The sequence below is a fragment of the Astatotilapia calliptera genome, chromosome 4, assembly GCF_964374335.1.
Source record: "Astatotilapia calliptera chromosome 4, fAstCal68.1, whole genome shotgun sequence".
NCBI classification, from domain to species: domain Eukaryota; kingdom Metazoa; phylum Chordata; class Actinopteri; order Cichliformes; family Cichlidae; genus Astatotilapia; species Astatotilapia calliptera.
The window spans coordinates 99,412-105,651 of NC_137425.1; the positions used below are offsets into that span (position 1 = coordinate 99,412).

A 6,240-nucleotide genomic window follows, 5' to 3' on the forward strand; every position below is an offset into this window, starting at 1 on the left:
TGTAATGAACTTCCTTATCGTTTATTTTCCTCTTGTCCTCAGAGACCCTGTAGAACCTCTGCCGGATTGGTTCTGCATCACCCACATCAATATCATGCTCTATCAAAGTTGTTTTAGAAGGTGTGTCTCTAAACAATGTTGGATACCTTTTAATTAATGTAGACAGTTCCGCACATTTGTCAGCAGGCAAATGGCCCAACAGCAGCTCTAAGTTCCGAAGAGTCTCTGAATTCTTCAGACGACCCAGCAATAAAGGATCATCAGGTGCTGCCACATCCTCCCCCCCACAAACTGACTTCGCCACTGTACAAGCCGACAACCCTGGACTCGATGTGGAAGGAGAAACGAAAGAGCCCGACAGACCGACGGATAAGGGACGAACATGATAGGGTTTCAACAAATTAATATGGCAAAGTTGATTTCTTTTCCGGCGATCCGGAGTAGCAATCAAATAATTCTGTTCAGACAGTTTCTGTACCACGGTGTAAGGCCCAGCAAACCGTGCCTGGAACGGTGACCCTGCAATCGGCAGTAAAGCCAAAACCTGGTCACCTGTACTAAACTGCTGCTCATCAGAACGCCGGTCATAAAAATATTTCATCTTGACCTGAGCCTTTTCAAGGTTCTGATTGGCCAACTGACCTGCCACATACAGTCTGTGCCGAAAACCATTAACATAATCTATCAAGTTCACTGGTGGTTCACCTGACAACCACTTATCGCACAGCACTGTCAACGGTCCCCGAACTTTGTGGCCAAAGACCAAGTCATTTGGGCTAAACCCAGTACTCTCCTGGCACACTTCACGCGCTGCCAACAGAAGCCACGGTAAACCTTCCTCCCAGTCACTCCTCATTTCGGTGCAATAGGCACGTAACAAGGACTTCAGTGTTTGATGGAAGCGCTCTAAAGCACCTTGGCTCTGTGGATGATAAGGAGAGGCTTTATTATGTACAATATTCAACAGCTTAAGAACTTGTGCAAATAGATGTGACGAAAAGTTTGATCCCTGGTCACTCTGAATAATCTGCGGTATGCCAAATATAGAAATAAACTGTGTCAAAGCCTTCACCACAGACTTAGCTGTGATGGTACGCAACGGATATGCAGCAGGATAACGCGTAACCTGGCACATTACAGTTAACAGACACTCCGAACCAGATTTTGATCTAGGAAGAGGGCCCACACAGTCAATGATCAAATGTTCAAATGGGTTACTCACAGCAGGGATGGGACAAAGTGGAGCAGGTTTAATAGACTGATTTGGCTTACCTACAATTTGGCAAGTATGACAGGTCTTAATGTAAGCTGAAACATCACGCTTAAGACGTGGCCAAAAGAAGTAGCGCAAGATGTAATTATAAGTCTTCGTCACTCCCAAATGCCCAGATTTGTCATGAGAACACTTCAACACCTCGTCACGGTATTTAGTTGGAACCACAATCTGGACAACTGGACTTCCAACACAGTCCAACCCTTGCGGAATCCACCTACGGACTAGCACCTCCTTCTGCAGAAAATAACCAGAGGCCGCACTTCTAGCGTCATCACTAGGTTGCACTTTGTGAAACAGCTCAGTCAGTGAAGCATCAGCACGCTGTGCCTGAATTAACTCTTGCTGGGAAACTGACAAATGTTCAGGAACAATCAAATCTGGTTCAACCTGACACTCTTCTGCTTGAGTTACAGGCTCTGCATCCCTTTTAGCTGCAGCCCTCGTAACAGCACAAGCTGCAAAGTCAGAAAAACCCTGTTCACACTCATGGGACTCATTCAGAACTCTAGATTTAACAGGTAAAGAACTGTCAGCCCAGACTCGATTTCCAGCCAAATCATTCCCCAAAATCACATGTACGCCCTCAAGTGGCAAAGCAGGACGAACACCAAGGCAGATGATATCATCCACAAAACTGCATGACAGCCTGACTTTATGCAATGGAGCACAGATAGTGGTTAAACCCATGCCTTGAACAAGCACGCACTCACCAGTATTAGTAACCTGTGAAAATGGCAACACGGAGGCCAAGATAAAAGAATCCTTCGCTCCTGTGTCACGCAAAATCTTTACAGGAACTTTATGAACATCACCCGGGAGTGATACAAACCCCATCTGACACAAAATCCTCAAACCCCGAATAGCTCTCTGAGTCAGACTTAGTCGAAACTGGCGTCTCCCGAGAGACTACTGAATTTTCCTGTGCAGGAATTGTAAGAGCCGCAGGCTTAACCTGTTTGCCTGTACGCGCCAACTTGCTTTTCAACAAGGGACATTCTGCTTTCCAGTGTCCATCGCCATGGCAGTAGTTGCATGCTTGACCAAACTTACTGGGCTTCACACCACCAATGGCCTTCGCAGGGTCCGATGCCATAAACTTAGTTTGACAAAAAGCTCTAGCGGGAGCACCAACTGAAAAACAGTTTCTACCAACCTGCCCCTTATGTGCCAAGATATATTCATCAGCCAATTTAGCAGCGTCAGAAACTGTTGTCACTTCCCGTTCGGCAATATAAGTGGCAACCACAGGAGGAACACACTCTTTAAACTGCTCCAATACCATCAACTCACATAAATCCTGAAAAGTTGTCACTCCCAGTGCCAAACACCATCTGTTGAAGTGTTTAGTTAAATCCCTCGCAAATTCTATATGCGATTGCGTATCAGACTTCCTCCATGATCTGAAACGTTGGCGGTAAGCTTCTGGTACCAACTCATACGCCCTCAGAACTGCATCTTTCACAGTAGCAAAACTCCGACAATCAACTGCACTGAGTGCTGAATAAGCTTCCTGAGCCTTTCCAGTCAAAACAGACTGTAACATAATCACACAGTCAGCTTCTGGCCATCCCCTCAATTCGGCAATGCGTTCAAAAAGGGAAAAAAAGCATCTGGCTCTCTTTCATCAAATTTCGGCACCAAGCGCAAATTATGCACATCAAAAGTTTCAACTCCTTGTGGAGAAGACTCTTTAGCCTCAACACCACCTGATAACTTGCCCACTTTGATTAGGTCTAACCGATACTGCTCTAACTCCAACTTTTCCTTTTCTAAAGAATGCCTTACACGTTCTTTCTCAATGCTCAGCTTGTCTCTTTCCATTTGTAAGAGTAACAACTCCTTTTGCTGCTCAAAAGTCAAAGCAACGGCAGTTGAGACCACAGACTGATCAACCTCAGCCACTAAAGTTTTCATTTTACCTGGCAACACGACTTTCTTTACTAATGCAGCCTTTAACACTCCTTTAATCGCATCTTTCAACTGTTTATCTCCAACGTCGACATCGTAATGTTCAGCAAGCTTCAAGAGTTGTTCTTTAGTACAACTATTCAAAAGTTCCTCCGATGGAGACTGAACAAAAGCATCAACAGTAGCCATAACAGCAAAGTATTGATTCTTGACATGCAATTTAAAACAGCACTTTCCCACTAACTGCCTAACCAAATCTACTTAACTAAAGCCTAGTCTTCATGCAGTTACTTACGGTGGGTACTTATGCACTAAAAACCGCCAGAAAGAGAAAGGCAACTGCAGAAACAGCGACCCCCTCAATCCTGGGGACGTGCTCCCGAGACAACGGCTCTAACCGTGTTCACCGCAACAGAAATTTCAGTGAATGATTCTCGAGAGAAACACTCCTTCAACCTAACAGGGAAAGCACTGATTTCAACTTTGCATATTCAATAATCAACACAGCTCATACGCTCCAAAGTTGACACAAGACAGCACATCAACACTAGCTCCAGTAAACTTAAGTCTACAGCAAACAACAGTATTAACATGACTGCCTCCGCTCAATCTGCCTAACCAAATGGCCTCCCAAACACAATACACAGCAGACCCAGATTATCAAAGCACCACAAATAACCAAACTGATCAGCAATCAACTCAATAATTGCCTACCAGGCAAGTCCTAGCCAAGACAGACAGACGATCCCAAACGAGCCCCCATTTGTCACAACCCGGCTCATAGGAAGTGACAAACAAATGGGAGACCACACACAGGTTTTTAAAGGCTGTAAGACATATTTAATGAAAATAAGGTAAAGCAACTTAAACACAATTTAAAGGACATAACAGCCATAACTGAAACTTCCAAATGAGCATGACAAGTGCCAGAGAGAGCGTCAAAGCCAGCCACCACTGGTTCAGTCAAGGTGTCTTTAAACACTGGGACTGGCCTCTCAGGTGTGCTGCATCACTAATTGGGTCAGCTCCACCTACCTGCAAGAAACAGGTAAAAGAAAAAGCAAAACACAAGGCCAGCCCACTGGCCGTCACAGGTGCAATAGACCTCAATACTTGAAATGTGCAATTCACTTGTATATTTATTTTCATTCCTATTTATTCTATTTATCCCCTTCGTATATTTTATTTATATATGTCTCTATATTTATATATGTGTGTACATATATATAATATTCTGCTCACGCTCTGTAACTTCTGTCGGTGCTGTGCTTTTGGAAACCGAATTTCCCAGAGGAACCCACCCGAGGGATTAATAAAGTTTTATCTTATCTTCTTATTTATTTATTGTTATTTTTTATTTCTTCACTGAATGTGTTTGTCACGGAAAAGAGGGACCCAGGCGCGGTTCTTGCTCACAGAAACACAGTGCGTTTATTTACAGTGAAACAGACAAGTCCAACAATCCATTCAAAAGTGCAATTTTCCAATCGTGCTCGTCCCTTGCTCCCAGTGCGTTCCGTGTAGTAACTCCCTTAGTGTGTGTGCTCCCCAACTCGCTTCTCCGCTCGCCCCTCCTGGAGGAAGAAGGAAAATCCAGCGTTAGCCACACGCTAGCCGAATAACACACTCACACTGCTCGCACAGACTATACCAGTTCGGAGTAATAATCCCACGTCGACTGTCGCCGTGAGTCCAGGTTAAATACCCCTTTCTAGCCTGGAGGAATGATTACCAACCACTGGTCAGGTAATCAGCTGCAGGTGGGCCGGCAACAGCGAAGAGGGACTCCCAATGACGACAGTCGCCAGGACACGCCTCTCCCACGGCGCGCACTTCCGTAAACAACCCCGAGGGCCAGGGAGGGAGAAGCAAACACATATACAGAAAACATAAACACAAGCAGGGTCGTCCGGAAAGGGCCGTCCGACCGTGACAGTGTTTTTTGTTGTTTTTGGGTTGTTATGTTTTTTTAAATGTCCAAAATAATAAAAAAAACTTTAATTACAAAAAAAATCATCATCAGAAAAATGTTAATTTGATAAATGGCTGACCTGAGAAACTTTAAAAGTGTTTTCTGTTCAGGTTAAAGTTCTGCCTCAGTTCTTCAGGGAAAATAAAGATCTTCAGTTTTTTTTCTTTAGAGGAAGTTTACATGCAGCATTTGACAAGCTAAAAAACCTATCCCTGCGCTGAAACCTAAAGACTACACCAACGGAAGAAGGAGATCTGAAACACTAGCTTCCTCATAGAGACAGAGGGCTGGGATCTTTAACTATTTTCTCTGATAATTTTTCTGTTTTGGACCATCAGACTCTCTGTGTGTCCAGGAAAATCGTCTGTTAGATAATCAAACAAAAAGGACCAGCTCAACATTAAAACAAGAAGTTTGGACATTTTGTATCCCCTGGCACCAAAAGTCCAACAGATAAATAAAGCCTGCCTTATTTTTCCAAATGAATCCCACAGTCGTTTTTAACAGGATATCCTCCAATGTGAATATCAAATATGTAGGGCTGCTGTTTGCATTTGTGTCATGGATCGGCTGTGTGGCAGGCGGGAGGAGGACCCAATCGCAAGATTCACAAACACGGGGATGAACTCAAAAGCAGCTTTATTGCTGACAGGCAGAACATAGGAAATACAGAACTCAACTAAACTGGGAATCAATAAACTAACACTCGTAGGGAGACACAGGGAATCCACACAGCAATGAGGGAGAACGCGACGCCGAACAGAGGGAGACGCAGACAGAAATACACAGAGGGTTAACGAGGAAAGTGGGAACACACGGGGAACACAGCTGACACAGATAACCATAACGAGACAGGGCGGGGTGAACATAATACTGACGGGAGACGGGCAGAGTCAAACAGGAAGTACACAGAGGTTCAGACAGGAGGAGAGAGCACGGGGAGAACACAGACATAACAGGCTGGGGAAAACATGGAATAAAACACGAAAGGGGACAAGGGCTCATGAATACATAGAGGGGCACACAGGGGGTGAGAGTCACAAAGGGAAAGCACACAGGGAACAACATAACAGGGCAACTCCGG

At 44.6% G+C, this 6,240-nt stretch overlaps 1 long non-coding RNA gene across 1 annotated transcript; it reads right to left on the bottom strand.

The window, feature by feature from the left end:
* Positions 1–4,592: 4,592 nt before the first annotated feature.
* LOC145428465 (uncharacterized) lies at positions 4,593–5,113 on the bottom strand. The gene is made up of 2 exons (XR_013908754.1): positions 4,836–5,113; positions 4,593–4,758 (listed from the first exon to the last, which is right to left on the bottom strand). It is a non-coding gene; the product is annotated as an uncharacterized LOC145428465 (long non-coding RNA).
* Between the last annotated feature and the right edge of the window lie 1,127 nt (positions 5,114–6,240).